We start from the raw sequence: 15931 nt of genomic DNA, 5'->3' as shown, positions 1-15931 counted from the left end.
TCTCATGTGCTGTGCCCTTCTATTCAAGGTAAAAGAAAGAGTAGCTTTTTATTTACTAGTAGTAGTAGTACTATTATTATTTTGTCTGCCAAGTGTTGAAAGTGGGTGGAGGGTCCATTGGATGCTTTGCTTTGCTTGGCATCTTAACTTCACTTGAGTTCAGTTTACCATTCCAAGAAAAATAGCAATCATCTCATTTTGGATATAACTTCTTTTTAGTTCCAACACATCATGCCCTTCCACTTTACTTGATTCAAGCATTTTATTTGAATTTTAAGGGTTTAACATTATAATAATGTAAAATTTCAATTTTTGATTTTGTTAGTGATAATTGGATAAAAATGATATTAATTTATAAAATAAATAAATATCAAGATTAAAATAATTTTTTAGTATTTGATTTTTTATGTTTTTTCAACGCCGTCCGTTAGTTAGTTTGGACTGTTTTTACTAACAAAATGAATTACAAGTTACTAATGTGTAAACTTTTAACCAGTATAGTTTATGTTTGAACATTCAAACCACATCGTTTATTTTTATATATATATTTTTTAATAAAAATACAACTCCTTAATTGAATAAATGATATTTTATATGTTTGGTCATTATTTTATATAATGTAGTAATATTGTATAATATGTGTTCATTATTTTATATTAATTATATTATAAGTCAGGGGTGGGAAGATGAATTTTAAGGGTTCCCGTTTTGAATATGATTGGCCAATGCATTATCAAAGAATAAACGACTCAAGTTGAGAAGGAAACATTTATTTAACAATATTGTATTTAGGATCCGAGCAACTATTGAATTAAATAGTAGTGACACAATATTATGAATCGTGTACCAGTTTTCTATCTTTGGAGACTCATCATTGTCGACTCTCGTATGATTATTTCGAATGATAATGATATTCAATTCATTTACGATAATTTGAGTAATGTGCCAATATACCACATTGTTGAGTTATTTGTTGAGTTTGAGAGAGTAACCGATAAAGCACCTGATGAGGTATATGGGTCAGGGCCAGCCATATACACACATAAGCCCACACCGACGATGGGGGCCACCAGCCCATCTAAGAGCCCATCCCACGCCTATAAAAGGCACCACACCAACGCTATTAAGGGGTCTGATCTATTTCTCTCTCTTATCACCATACTTTATCTCTCTATGTCGAACTAACTTGGGTGTTGGAGTGTTCCCAGGAACCGATCCCGACACAGAGACGTGATCCGAACCAGAAGGCTACCGAAACTCCTCATTATTTGGTGCGGTGAACGTGAAGAACAATAGACCTTCAGATCAGACTAAGCCCCTTTACACGACGGACGACGGAAGACTCTGCTCAATTCACCCCATTGAAAGAAATGATGATTCAGCCAGTTGCGACTTCCGGGGGCCATCATCGAACCCCTTCGTAGAGCCGATAAACCTGGCTCCCCTCCTTGAAGAAGTGGAGTCATCAGAAGAGAAAGCCTATAACACGACGCAGCTCATCAATGTCATTTGGAGCTTCCAGGCAGCCCAAGCGGTCCAAACGCCAATCCAAATGAAAATCATTGACTAGCAGACGAGCCTCCAAGAAGAAAACGTGAAGATATGGTAGTTCCTCAAGGGTGACACCGGGACAGTAAAGATAAAAGAGAAAGATATTAAAAAATATATAGCTGAAGTGCCAAAAGAATATTAACTTTTCGTGAGCTGAGCACCTTACCCTTTATTGGATAATAGAGAACATGATTGTAAGCCTCCAATAAGTTGAATTCCACGTTGCAAACAATTAATAATAGAGGTTGACTTTAATTGAGGTTGCAATTAAAGGCAAAAGATTCAGATTAAATATGGTTGCACCTGTTATAATTGGTCGCAGTTCCAGGCAAAAAAATTGGATTGAATATGCGTGACTCAACTGTCCTTCCTAATTGATCCACATGATACACTGACGATTACTTCTTTATGGAAAATTATGTCATTGGTTCACATGTAGTTGTCATGTAATAATCAGTCTGTTAGAATATTTTAGAGGGAAATTTAGTTTTGAATTCAAACCCAATACCATTTTTGTCAAGATCTCTTAGATCGGCCTGGAAATTGCCTAATTTTATGACATTCTGAAGGTCCTCGTGGATGAGGTTGTATATTTCTTCCTTGTCAAGAGGAACTTTGGATTCTCCATGCCTCTCACTAGACCGTCGATCTCTAAGATGTCGTCGATCTTTAGTGTTGAAACACCTTTCCACGTGATTTTGATTTGACAAAATTATTTAAGTAAAATTAAATATATTCTAAACACACTAAGTTTAAATGCTTTGATTTATTATACTAATGTGTTTGTTCAATGTTGAGTTAAAATTGTTTATAAGACATAAAGAATAAAAAGCCCAAGGCCCATACGGAAGTCAAGGCCCAAGTCAAACAGATCAAGACAACTCGGCCCGTGTGTGCAAAACGCAGCTCATCGAAAGAAGGATCGAGAAGACCTTCGTTTAATAACTTCAGAACGAAGCTGCTGAGTTGAATCGACAAAGAGTACAAGACAGCAGTTGAGAAAGAACAACTTCCAGACAAAGTGTTTCCACTTTGGGTAAAGTTCAGAAGACACAGGACGCTGTCTAGTTGACTTTACCATAAATGGAGAGACATTCTGCCAAGCTGACTAAAAGCTGCTCAACACTGACCGAGGACAGAAGATACTCAAATCTGATTGGCCGAGAGCTCTGAGCAAGACTGAGTGACAACGACAAGAAGCCGTTTCCCTCCAACGGTTATTTCAAAATTCGAAATGACCGATGTCTCAGACGTCTCTATAAATAGAGCCCTTCAGTTGCTTCATTCGACACAGAACTTTCATCAAGCCATTACGCTGACCAAAATTCTACACAAAGTTCTGCAAGAAAAAGCAAAGCAAATTCTTACACCAAATTCTATATCTTTTGTGTAAAAGTCTAGAGTGATTATTCAATCATCTAAAGTGTATTAGCAATTGTTGTTTAGGACAAATCTTTATCATTTCTAGAGATTAGAAAGGAGAGGCTGAGTACTCGGTTATAGTACTCAGCGTGAGTTTAGGAGTGAGTAGAGGTATAGATGAAGGTACTCTTGTTATACTCAGCTTCTAAGTTGTAAAAGGTTTGATGCTCTATCGTTAAAGAGCTCAGTAGAGAATTCGAAAGCTCGGAACGTGTTCCTGGGACAGGACGTAGGCTCAGAGACCGAACCTGGATAAATCTGCTGAGTAACATCTTTCTAACCTTAAACTCCTTAATATATATATTGCTTGCTTAAACAAAACTGACCAAGTAAAGAGGTCAAGCTGAGTTATGCGTATTGAGTGTCTGAGTTCACGAATAGACTCAAAGTGCTATCTCCTGACTCAACGAAAGAAGCTGACTTAGTCACCAGTTGACTAAGCTAGTGTCTTATCTACTCAGCGTGTTGTGTAATCCTTTTCTCAAAGAAAAGAAGTCACCTTAACGTACTTAAATTTTAAATAGTTCCTATCCCCCCCCTTGGAACTAACTTGTTACGTTATAAGGGACCAACAAGTGGTATCAGAGCTTAAAAGCTCGCTGTAAAAGGTTTAACTACTTTGAGCTGATCCCCACTATGGCTGAAAACAGCACTCGGTTTCTCCCAGGAAACCAAACAACTCAGATCTTACCTGAGGGGCTGTCCATTACTCGGCCTCCCCTACTCTCCGGGTCTAACTATACCTTCTGGAAGAATAGGATGAAAAAATTTATCCAGGCAACAAACATGAGTACATGGCTTTCAATAGTCCAAGGCCCATTTGTTCCTGTTGAAGTTGTGGCTGGCCAAACAGTTGTCAAAGCTGAGGCCAAATGGATAGAGGATGAACTCAAGAAGCTATAAAATCACGCTTCGGCTATAAATATGCTTCACTGTGCGCTTGATGCTGCAGAATATAATAAGATATCAGGTTGTGAGTCGGCGCAAGAGATCTGGAAGAAGCTGGAAGTCACCTACGAAGGAACCAACAAAGTGAAGGAGTCCAAGGTGAACCAGCAGATGAGACTATACGAGCTGTTCGAAATGAACGATGATGAAGGAATATCTGACATGAATGCAAGGTTTACAAACATCATCAACGAGCTTAAAAGACTTGAGAAGATCTTCACCGAGGAAGAACAAGTCAAGAAGATTCTTAGGAGTCTTCCTAAAAACTGGCAAGCAAAGAAGACTGCTGTTGAGGAAGCTCAAGACTTAACCACCTATAAATATGATGAACTCATCGGCTCACTGCTGACCCATGAGATCTCGATGAAGAATTTCGAGGTGAAGGAAAAGTCTGAAGACAAGAAGCAAAAGTCTCTTGTCATGAAAGCTGACTCCACTGATGGGAGCTCAACAGATGATGAGGAGATGGCTATGTTCACCAGGAAGATGAAAAGGTTGTTCAAAAAGAATGACAAATATTCTAAGAAGCCCTACAGAAAGTTTGATAAGTATAAAGCTGAGTCCAGCGACAGCAAATACAAGAAGGACAACTCAAAGCCCATTACATGTTTTGAATGTCATCAAACTGGCCATATTAAGTCAAGCTGCCCCACGCTGAGGAAAGAAAGGAAGAACGGAAAAAAGGCAATGGTGGCAACATGGAGCGACAGTGATGAGTCTTCATCATCAGAAGCTGATGCCACTGAGTCAGCAAAGATCTGTTTTATGGCTGACGAACTTGCTGAGCCGTGCGTCTCTGAGCATGCTGACCCCTCCATTGCATCTGACGATGAGGAGCAATCAAATGAGGTAATATCACTTCCCCAGCTCAGAAATGAAATGGTTAATGCCCTGAGTGACCTCTACACACTTGTCAAAAAGTGTAATAAGAAAATTAGAGCACTCAGCAGGCGATGTGACGAGGTTGAGGAGGTCAAACTGAGTGACCTTCGATATCTTCTTCAGGACAACTCAGATTTGCATAGTAACATTGGAATTATGCAAAAGTTTGTCTCTGAGGTCCAATCAGATTCCAAGAAACTGAGAAAGGACGTCACATCCATTCAGAACCAACTAAAGGTTCCAAACAAAAGAAATATTCCTCTGAATGCTCAGTACCGAAGTACTGGTCATCAGAGATGGAATCCCCAGCGGAATGTCCAGTGTGACTTCCGTGGGAAGAAAGGACACACCACAAAGGTGTGCTGGCACGCTCAGCACTAGGGTGCTGACCAGTCAGTGAAAAATCCTAAACGGAAGGTCAGCTGTGACTTCTGTGGAAAGAATGGCTATACTTTCCAAGTATGCCGCCATAAAATAAAATATAATGCTTTACCTGTTGAACCTAACAATCAAGGACCCAAAAAGAATTGGGTACCTAAAAGTAACTAGTTACATTGCAGGTAAGCCTGAGATGTGCCGAGAAGTCAAAGATGTGGTATATTGACAGCGCATGCTCAAGGCATATGACTGGTGATGAAACTCAGTTCATCACATTCGAGCGTAAACGAGGAGGAAGTGTAAGTTTTGGAGACAACAAAAAGGGTAAGATAGTAGGGTCAGGAACCATTGGAGGTAATCCTACTATTGAGTCAGTCTCCCTAGTCAGCGGACTCAAATATAACTTACTCAGCGTAGCTCAGCTATGTGACAATGGGAGAAAAGTTATATTTGATGACACTGGATGTAAAATATTCGAGGGTAAAACTAATGAGTTAATTTTAACTGCCCCTCGCATTGATAATGTCTTCATGCTGAGCTTGGAGAAAAAGTTTTCAAAAACTGTATGCTTAGTTTCAAAGGAAGAAAATTCCTGGCTATGGCACAGGAGACTTGGTCATGTAAGCATGGACCTCCTGGCCAAATTAGCAAGAAAGCAATTGGTTGAGGGACTGCCAGAACTTAAATTTGAAAAAGATCAACTATGCCACGCTTGCCAAGCTGGAAAACAAACCAAACAATCTTTTCATAGTAAAAATGTTGTCTCAACTAAGCGTCCGTTAGAGTTACTACACTTGGATCTCTTCGGTCCAGTCCAGCCGCTGAGTCTGGGTGAAAGAAGATTTTCCTTGGTCATTGTAGATGACTTTTCTCGGTACACTTGGGTCATCTTGCTGAGTAGCAAGGATGAGACCTTTAAGACATTTTCAAATTTGGTTAGAAAACTTGAAAATGATAAAGACCTAAAATTGGCTCACATCCGAAGTGATAATGATGGAGAATTCAAAAACCAACAGTTTGTTGAATTCTGTGAAGCCAGCGGCATTGACCATAATTTTTCTGCTCCTAGGACGCCTCAACAAAATGGGGTTGTTGAAAGGAAGAACAGAACCTTGGTTGAAATAGCCAGGACAATGCTGAGTGAGCATAGGCTTCCAAAGTACTTTTGGGGAGAAGCTGTTAACACAATGTGCTATATTCTTAATAGGGCTCTTGTTAGACCTATACTAAAGAAAACCCCCTACGAACTTTGGAAAGGACGAAAGCCCAACATTGGATACTTTCGTGCCATTGGCTGTAAATGTTTTATTTTAAACACCAAAGATAGCCTAGCTAAGTTTGACTCAAAAGCTGATGAAGCTATCTTTTTAGGCTACTCAACAAACAGCAAAGCATATAGAGTTTTCAATAAACGAACTCAAGTTTTAGAAGAGTCAGTACATGTTGAGTTCGATGAAACTAACCCTGCAGGAAGATATCTGCCGCTGACCGAGGATGATCCACACTCAGTACCCGCTGATCAAGATACAGCCGCTGAGTCATTCCCTCAAGGGCTGACCAAAGGTAAAAGTGAACCAAATATTATTTTCACTGAACAGTCTTCACCTGCAGAGATTGTTGAAACACAGACAGCACAAGACATAAATCTACCAAAGGAGATAAGGATTCCAAGAGGACACTCAGAGAGTGCTATTCTTGATGCCGCTGAGAATACCCTGATGACAAGAAACCAACTCAGGAGATACCTCAGCAACGTAGCCTTCGTCTCAGTTCAGGAACCTAAGAACTTCGCTGATGCTGAGGAAGATGAATTCCGGATGAGCGCAATGCAAGAGGAACTTGACCAATTCAGAAGAAACGATGTATGGGAGTTAGTGCCACATCCAAGGAGGCAGAAGACCATTGGAACAAGATGGGTCTTCCGCAACAAGCTGGATGAGCAAGGAAACGTAGTCAGGAACAAAGCAAGGCTTGTAGCTCAGGGGTACAGCCAGCAAGAAGGTATTGACTACGGTGAGACCTTTTCCCCAGTGGCAAGGGTAGAGGCTATTAGAATTTTATGTGCTTATGCAAGCTATATGAACTTTAAACTGTTTCAAATGGATGTTAAGAGTGCATTCCTTAATGGAGTTATAAATGAGGAAGTTTATGTTAATCAACCTCCAGGGTTTGAGGATCCTAAATTCCCAAACCACGTTTATAAACTCAAAAAGGCTCTGTACGGCCTCAAGCAAGCACCACATGCTTGGTATGAGAGGCTGACCAGTTTCCTGCTGACTAGAAACTATGTCAGGGGCAAAGCTGATACAACCTTATTCATTAAGAGAAAGGGTAAAGATGTTGGTGTGCCCTAGTTCTTAGGCATTGGTTTATGTATATTGTATTATGCTTTTGATTATTCTTGCATAGATACACTATTTGTGTTACATTAATAAAGGCATTAATCTAGTTCATTTATATCTTGTGCTATAATATGAATAGAGAATCCATTGATTGATAATCGTAAAACCATATCCCAAGTCTATTCTATCATGGGAATGATTAGGACCACAGACTTGTATATTCGACGACTGTATGGTAGTAATTGATACTAGTCATAGTACTTGATAAGTCAGTTGTGAATATGGGTACATGTTGTATACATGTGACTGGATCGATCCGCCCGAGAAAACTACATGGTGGTTGTGTCATTAGTTTTCTTAAGTAGGTCTCTAACTGTCTTTAGACTAGATTTCATTATAATATCAATGTGGGAGCCGGTTCACTTTGACATATGCCTAACAGGTCTGTAACAGGATGCCAAATACGGGTATGATTGGGTGAACATGTGAACATGTTGGTATTGATATTGAAGTGATGGAATTACCACTCATGTAATAGTGAGATGATATCACAGGCCACTTGATAAGTGAGGTTGATAAGTGTGTGGCCACACCCTGATAAGTAGTTTACTTATCTGTTTCATCAATCTACTTAAGATCAAGAAATATCATAAACGTCAGAGAGGATGACAGCCGCCATGCCTCTAGTTTATAATATCGATATCAAATGGTAAAAGAAGTTAAGAGATAACTACAGGGTCTCTGCATCTTTAGACTGCTGAAACTCTGTCTTGGTTAGGGGCAGTAATGGTTTGCTAGAACCCACTTACTGTCTGTGGGTCGTGAGCCCACTGCTAGCTAAGGACAGTCCCATAGGATCGTGCACATCGAACATCTGAGTTATAACTTATAGAACGGTACATTGGAGAGATAAAATTAATTAATTGATTGATAGTAAAATATCAAGGTAATTAATTGGTGGTTAATTAATTAATTAATTGATATTTTGTATCAAAGTAATTGATTAATGGTCTTAAGTGTTGAGTATTTAATTGATTAATTAGTTTACGGGATGTAATTAATTGATTTGTAAATTAATGAAATTGCATTCGGTGAATAATTAATTAAACTAATACGTTAATTTATTAATTAGTGTTGTTTGTTTAATCGGGGTAATTAAGTTTAATCTAATCATAATTAATTGCATAGAATAAATATTATTGGTATTTATTTATGTAATTAGATTAGGATTGGATTAGTTTTGTAATTAACCAATTAACCCTAAACCAATTAGGTTTAGGAATACACTATATATATAAATTAAAACATTAAAACCCTAATCTAACCTAATGCTAATTCGGCCACTATAGAGATAGAGGCAGAAAATCAAATTGTTTGGGTTGCCACCATTCATTGAAAGTGGGTTTTGGTTTTTTGGAAAATATCAAAATCTCTCCAGTTCTTCCTCCGTTCTTCGGCTAGCACCGGTTCTAGCTCGATAGCTGTTCGTGCACCTGACTACGGAGATCTTACTACTTTGTGGATTCTTCAGCCGTCTCTAGAAGAGACAGTCCGGGTAAGTTTTTATCCCTAAACGGATCCAAAAAGGTTTTATTCAATTAATGGTTAACGGACAAAGATCAAACTAAAGGGATTAGAAATAAATTTTGAACCGCAATTCCGCTGCGCTACAGTTGATTAACTGGCAATAATCCCTAACAAAAGATACCCTGCTGGCTCAAATATATGTTGATGATATTATTTTCGGTGCTACTAATGAGTCAATGTGCAAGGAATTTAGCAAGCAAATGCAGACTGAGTTTGAAATGTCGATGATGGGAGAACTCAACTTCTTCCTTGGACTTCAAATCAAACAAGGAAAAAATGGCATCTTCATCAGTCAAGCTAAATATGCTAAGGAGATATTGAAGAAATATGATCTTGAAAATTGCAAGCCAATATCCACTCCTATGGGCACTGACACTGTCCTCTGCGCTGACGAGAATGGTAAGTCGGTAGACAGCAAATTGTATCGAGGTATGATAGGCTCTCTACTTTACTTAACAGCAAGTAGACCGGACATTCAGTTCTCAGTATGCTACTGTACTAGATATCAATCTAACCCTAAGGAATCTCATTACATAGCTGTAAAAAGAATCCTTAGATATTTGCAAAGCTCAGTGAACGCAGGTTTATGGTATCCCAACACTCATGGCTTTACACTCGTTGGATACACTGACGCTGACTATGGACGAGACAAGCTAGAATGGAAAAGCACCTCTGGAGGATGTCATTTCTCAGGAAGCTGTCTTGTATCCTGGTTCAGCAAGAAGCAGGCGTCAGTAGCCTTGTCTACCACTGAAGCTGAGTACATTGCTGCTGGACACTGTGTTGCTCAAGTCCTATGGATTAAGCAACAGCTTGAAGACTATGGTGTTCAAACAAAGACAATTGAGGTCAAATGTGACAACAAAAGTGCAATTGATCTATCCAAGAACCCAATTCAACACAGCAGGATGAAGCATGTCAGCATAAGACATCACTTCATTAGAGACCATGTACTCAAGGGTGAGATAAAGCTGACCTGCGTCCCAACGGATGAGCAGCTTGCGGATATCTTCACAAAGCCACTGGCTCGTGAACAGTTCAGCATACTGAGAGAAGCCATTGGTATGTTTAATCCTCTTCAGTAAATTCCAGCTTTTAATATAGACTCATGCTGAGTGAATTAACATGCTGAATGATCTATTGTTTGCTGAGTAAATAAATGTATGCTGAGTGTTAATTGCTAAATGAATGAATATCACATACTGAGCAAACATTGGCACCGAGTAGTTATCTCAAACTGAGAAATCATCCGTATAAAACTGACCACTCAGAATATAAAACGCTTAGTATTCTAAACGCTGAGTATAAGATCTGTTGCATTTAATGCTAGAGCACGCGAATAGCCACCTAGGATGACGTATGCGCCGAATGTGTCATAAAAGCCAGGATCATTATCGGTTCACAATCCCAAGGCAAAACTGACACATGGATTCGATAAGATCCACTTTTCACCGCTATAAATAATGGGCAAATCCCCATTGTTATCTCTTTACACTTACCAAATTCTCTGGCAAAGCATTCTCTCTCTAAAATTCTCAAACTTCCAAGTCTTTCTCTGAAACTATGACTAAGGTTTCCGTTAACATCTCCGGTGCCGGTCACCCTAAGACTAGTTTCGATGAACCTTCCAAACAAACTACTCCATCTAAAACGACCAAGGTCACCACACCGAGCAAAGGAAAAGCTGTACAAGCCACCTCTTCTAAAGAGAAGCCGACCAAAGTCAGAACCTACACTAAGGTTTTTCAAGACGTTCGAGAGTGCAAAATAGACTTCTCACGATGGTTCTCTGAGGCCTTTGTAACAACCGAGCAACCATTCTGTGAATGGATATCGAAGAATGGCTGGACCGAGCTATTCTCCATTAGAGATCCCACTTACCCTGACCTAGTAAGGGAATTCTACCACAACTTACGAGTTGCTAACGATAACTAGGACTACCTAGTAACCGTGGTAAAGGAGAAAACAATCTTCATCAACCCTACCTACCTTACAAATTTGCTGAAATTGAAGAATGAGGGAACAAAGATGAGGAGAACTGGTGATCATGAAGGAACTGGGTATGTAGCCACCTTCTGCAAACCCCCTGGCCATTCTGGAGAAATCTCAAGTTCATCCATGGGCCAGCACCAAAAGATGGCACACTATCTGTTGACCAATTACATCTACCCCAAGATTAACTGCACCAGCTCAACGACAAATTTCGAGCAATGCTTCATATGGCATATGCTGACCTTCAAACCCATCAACATGCCAGTTTTCTTAATTGCTGGCTTCCAGAGGAGCACTGTAACTTTAAGGTTGGGCTCACTCATAACCAAAATCCTCAAAGACCATCAGGTTGACCTGTTCGAGGAAACTGAGGCCCAAGGATCTGAGATCACAGCTGCTGCGCTGCGTGCCTTGAAGTATGACCAACCGATTAAGAAAGGCAAAAATGCTGATGAGGCTGATGAAGAAACAACTGTCCCAAAGAAGGGCAAAAGGACAAAGGCTCCAGCTGCCCGAAAAAGGAAAGCTGTTGGGACTCCTTCAAAGAAGGCTGAGCCTCAGACCAAGAAGCTAAAGTCAGCTTCTCAAAAAGGTCAGGAGAGACCTAAGTCAGCCGAGAAGAGAAGCAGGCAAGATGAGCCTGAAATAAAGGAAAGAACAGATGCTGATGAGCAACCTCAAAAGAAGCAGAAGTCTTTGAGCTGACCCCTATTGATGCTATCCCTACTGACATCATTGTTCCTGGTGATTCTCACTTCACACAGTGTCTGGGAACTGAAGCTGAGCATCAAGAAGATGATGTGGAACTGGATGATCACTTCATCACTCAAATGGAAGAAGAACTAGATCACGAAGATCAGGATGATGAGGAAGCAGAAGAAGAAGAAAACGGTCAGGATGACGCTGAGGAGACAGCTAGTGAAGAGGAAGCTGCTGACCCATCTAATACTGAGTTGGGTGCAAATAAAGAACACGAACAAGCTGACCAGCTCAATGCTGATCAAGAAGAAACTTCTCCTTCTCACTCAGGAGAATCTATCCAAGATGACACTCCTCCTCGCAGAAGAAGATTAATAAAGGCAAGTCAGAAAACTGTCATTGACCTACCGATTCAAAAGCCAACTAAAGATCCTTCTTCTCTTAAGTTTAAGTTTTTCAGTAAGCAAAACCCTTCTTCTCAACAAGCTTCTCTTGAAAAGCAAGCCTCTGTTTCTTCACAAAAGGAACAAGCCGACTTGAATGCCTCCGCCAACTTAACAAGCCAAATCAAGCAAGTTCTCGTTAATGCTGTTGCTCCAAGCACTGTGCTGACTCAGAACATTCCTGCCCCAGTCATCACTGATAGCATTAGGATTACTACTTCACCGACCATCACTACTGCCGATCAATCATCTCTTCCAGAACATCAAGTACAGATTGATAACCCTCTTCCAGTCACTGACCATGTCATAACTCCGCCTCCTCCACCAATTGGTCAAACTGAGGAAACTAGGCAACATGATGAAGATCAACTCAACTATCTGCATGCCACCGAGTCTGGTAGAAAACTGATCAACTCGGTGCAGTCATTAATCAATGATTTTCATCAAAGTGCTGAACCTACTGCTGGGTCTTCCCTCAATACATCCACTCAGCTGTCCCAAGTCACCCATCTCTTAAATGAAGTTAAAGGACTGAAGGATCTGCTAAGTGATATGATTACAATTCAATCCCATCAGCCCAAGAAGGACTCATTATCGAAGCTGGCAGAGCTCCAACTGACAACGGTTCAACATCTTAACACCCTTTAAGGCCAATTCCAGACCTTGTCAGATGCGAACACTCAGTATGCAACTTCTGACGAAGTTAAGATGCATTTTGCCCAGCTTCACACTGAGCAAATCAAGACCAACCATCAACTGGCTTCCTACTCTCAATGCTCGGTGGAGCAAATTAGCGAAGCAGTTCGTCTGCTGAACTTGAATAAGCAAGAGATGGACACTGACCAAATGAAGCAAAATGAGATCTTGGTCAACTCCCAAAGGATCTTCACCCATGTGCGTCATAACAATATCCAGCATCAATATTATGACTCAGCCTTGCTGAAGACCTTTCATCAAGTTTTTGCTGCACTGACATATTCAATTACTTGGGTAGGTAAGTCTCAAGCTTACATACTGAGCCTGCTCAGCGCCGCTGAACTCGGCATACCAAAAGAGGTCTTGAATGAAGGCGTTATTGTCTTTGACGATATTAATGAAAGTGCCGACAAACTTAAGGAGTTGTCCGCCGTGCTGACTGCCGCAGTCTTAACCGACTCCTTTAGAATTCCTGCTCCTCCCGATGCTGACAAAACGGGGGAGAAAGAACAAACTAGAACTCAGTAGGAGGCTCCTAGAAGCATTCAGTCTAAGCAAAAGAAAAAGAAGTAGAAATAGGCTAGCTCGGTTTTGTTTAACTTAGTCTGTAGTCTCTATGTTCTTTTATGCTCATCTTTTGCTATGTATGCTGACTACTTTACTTTAATACAATACTTGCATCTTTTATCCAAACTTGAGTTATTTCATACGATGCTGAGTATTATGTTATTATGTATCTTCATTTACATCAACCATGCTTAATGCTTATAATACTTGTTGACTGTATCCAATGCTGATAATATGTTTGACATTGTCTTGTATGTTTATAAAACACTGTCTCATAAAAACCCATTGAACAAAATGATTACTCAGTGCTCTCTTCTATGTTTCTTTTTGCTTATCTTTTTTTGCTGTATATGCTGACTACTTTATTTCAATACAATACTTGCATCTTTTATCCAAACTTGAGTTATTTTATACGATGCTGAGTATTATGTTATTATGTATCTTCAAATACATCAACTGTGTTTACTACTTATAATACTTGTTGATTGTATCCTATGCTGATAAAATGTTTGACAATGTCTTGTATGTTTATAAAACACTGTCTCATAAGACCCATTGAACAATAAAATACTCAGCGCTCTCTGAATGTTAAATCTTCCGCTTAACACTGAGTAAAATAGAATATATTCCTTGAGCTGACCTATATCTGAAAACTGACTTTAGACTTACTCAATTAAACCTTAAAATGTTTAGAGTAAAACTAAGTCAGTAGCTCATCCCTAACGGGGGAGTCTGCTAAGTAATATTAGGTCAACTATCATAGGGGAGCTCGTTCTTCGCTGAATAGTTTTGCCAACATCAAAATGGGGGAATTTGTTGAAACACCTTTCCACATGATTTTGATTTGACAAAATTATCTAAGTAAAATTAAATATATTCTAAACACACTAAGTTTAAATGCTTTGATTTATTACACTAATGTGTTTGTTCAATGTTGAGTTAAATTGTTTATAAGACATAAAGACTAAAAGGCTTAAAGCCCAATACGGAAGTCAAAGCCCAAGTCAAACAGATCAAGACTACTCGGCCCGCGTGTGCAAAACGTTGTCGTTATGTACAAAACGCAGCTCAGTGATAGAAGGATCGAGAAGACCTTCGTTGAACAACTTCGGAACGAAGCTGATAAGTTGTATCGACAAAGAGTACAAGATAGCAGCTGAGCAAGAACAACTTCCAGACAAAGTGTTTCCACTTTGGGTAAAGTTCAGAAGACACAGGACGCTGTCTAGTTGACCTTACCATAAATAGAGAGACATTCTGCCAAGCTGACTAAAAGCTGCTCAACACTGACCGAGGATAGAAGATACTCAATTCTGATTGGTCGAGAGCTCTGAGCAAGACTAAGTGACAACGACAGGAAGCCGTTTCCCTCCAACGATTATTTCGAAATTCGAAATGACCGATGTCTCAGACGTCTCTATAAATAGATCCCTTCAGTTGCTTCATTCGACACAGAACTTTCATCAAGCCATTACGCTGACCAAAATTCTACACAAAGTTCTGCAAGAAAAAGCAAAGCAAATTCTTACACCAAATTCTATATCTTTTATGTAAAAGTCTAGAGTGATTATTCAATCATCTAAAGTGTCTTAGCAATTGTTGTTTAGGACAAATCTTTATCATTTCTAGAGATTAGAAAGGAGAGGCTGAGTACTCGGTTATAGTGCTCAGCGTGAGTTTAGGAGTGAGTAGAGGTATAGAGGAAGGTACTCTTGTTATACTCAGCTTCTAAGTTGTAAAAGGTTTGATGCTCTATCGTTAAAGAGCTCAGTAGAGAATTCGAAAGCTCAGAACGTGTTCCGGGGACAGGACGTAGGCTCAGAGGCCGAACCTGGATAAATCTGCTGAGTAACATCTTTCTAACCTTAAACTCCTTAATATATATATTGCTTGCTTAAACAAAACTGACCAAGTAAAGAGGTCAAGCTGAGTTGTGCGTATTGAGTGTCTGATTTCAGGAATAGACTCAAAGTGCTATCTCCTGACTCAACGAAAAAAGCTGACTTAGTCACCAGTTGACTAAGCTAGTGTCTTATCTACTCAGCGCGCTGTGTAATCCTTTTCTCAAAGAAAAGAAGTCAGCCTTAACGTACTTAAATTTTAAATAGTTCCTATCCCCCCCCATTGGAACTAACTTGTTACGTTATAAGGGACCAACATTTAGATCTTCCCCCGAAGTTCTCTTTGATGGTCTTCCTTCGTTTAGGGGACTTTGATTCATTGGAGTAATCTATTCTTCATCTCTGAGATGACCTTTTGAGGGGAGAGGGGAGGAGAGTATGATTTCTCAAATCCTCCTTTGTTATACTATGATGATATCAATAATGATGGTGGTTGAGCTCTTTCCTCGAGATCGGGCTCTCAAATTTTATCGTCGAGAATTTAGAGACGAGTCACTCTTACGGGGGCAACTTCGGACAATAT

The sequence above is a fragment of the Euphorbia lathyris genome, chromosome 1 (assembly GCF_963576675.1).
Source record: "Euphorbia lathyris chromosome 1, ddEupLath1.1, whole genome shotgun sequence".
NCBI classification, from domain to species: Eukaryota; Viridiplantae; Streptophyta; class Magnoliopsida; order Malpighiales; family Euphorbiaceae; genus Euphorbia; species Euphorbia lathyris.
The sequence above is the reverse complement of the archived record's forward strand: the minus strand, read 5'-3'. Positions refer to the sequence as shown.